The sequence below is a fragment of the Octopus bimaculoides genome, chromosome 30 (assembly GCF_046866305.1).
Source record: "Octopus bimaculoides isolate indiv1 chromosome 30, ASM4686630v1, whole genome shotgun sequence".
Taxonomy (NCBI): Eukaryota; Metazoa; Mollusca; class Cephalopoda; order Octopoda; family Octopodidae; genus Octopus; species Octopus bimaculoides.
The window spans coordinates 15,935,579-15,936,439 of NC_142957.1; positions in this window are offsets into that span (position 1 = coordinate 15,935,579).

The following is an 861-nucleotide window of genomic DNA, read 5'->3' on the forward strand; positions in this document are numbered from 1 at the left end:
GGTTTGTGGTGCTTGGCAATGGTTGGTGAGACAGAATTAGTATTGAAACACCTCAAACAGTTTAGACATATGAAAAACAACACAGTTTGAATTCTTGTACGATTATATAAATCATAGAAGGACATTCTGGATATTATAATTCTCTTGTTATTTATTTCAATACAATATGTATGGGTGTTTAAATAATGGAATTAGAAAATATTGCTTTATTGCCGTCTCACCATGCATTCTGTACATAATTGCTTAGGTAGAAGAAACAAGTATCACAATTGTTCAATATACTTTGGTCCATAAGATACGACATCATCATCGTCATCGTCATCGTTTAACGTCCGCTTTCCATGCTAGCATGGGTTGGACGATTTGACTGAGGACTGGTGAACCAGATGGCAACACCAGCCTCCAATCTGATTTGGCAGAATTTCTACAGCTGGATGCCCTTCCTAACGCCAACCACTCCGAGAGTGTAGTGGGTGCTTTTACGTGCTAATAATATTAATAATAAAGTGATGGAAAACATGAAACAGATGGAAACCACAGAGCACCAGAGAATACTAATTAAGTAACTAAAGTAACACGAGGGCCAGTCACACGGTACTGGCAATGGCCTCGCTCAAAAGGTGTTTTTTACGTGTCACCTGCACGGGAGCCAGTCCAGCGGCACTGGCAACGACCTCGCTCGACTGATTTTCTAATGCGCCACCAGCACAAGTGCTAAAAGGCGATGCTGGTAACAACTACGCTCAAATGGTGCTATTTACAGGCCACTAGCATGGGAGCCAGACAGCTGCTCTAGCAATGATCACAGTCGGACAGTGCTGTTAGTGCTCCACTGGTACAGTGACCAGTCATCGAATATGG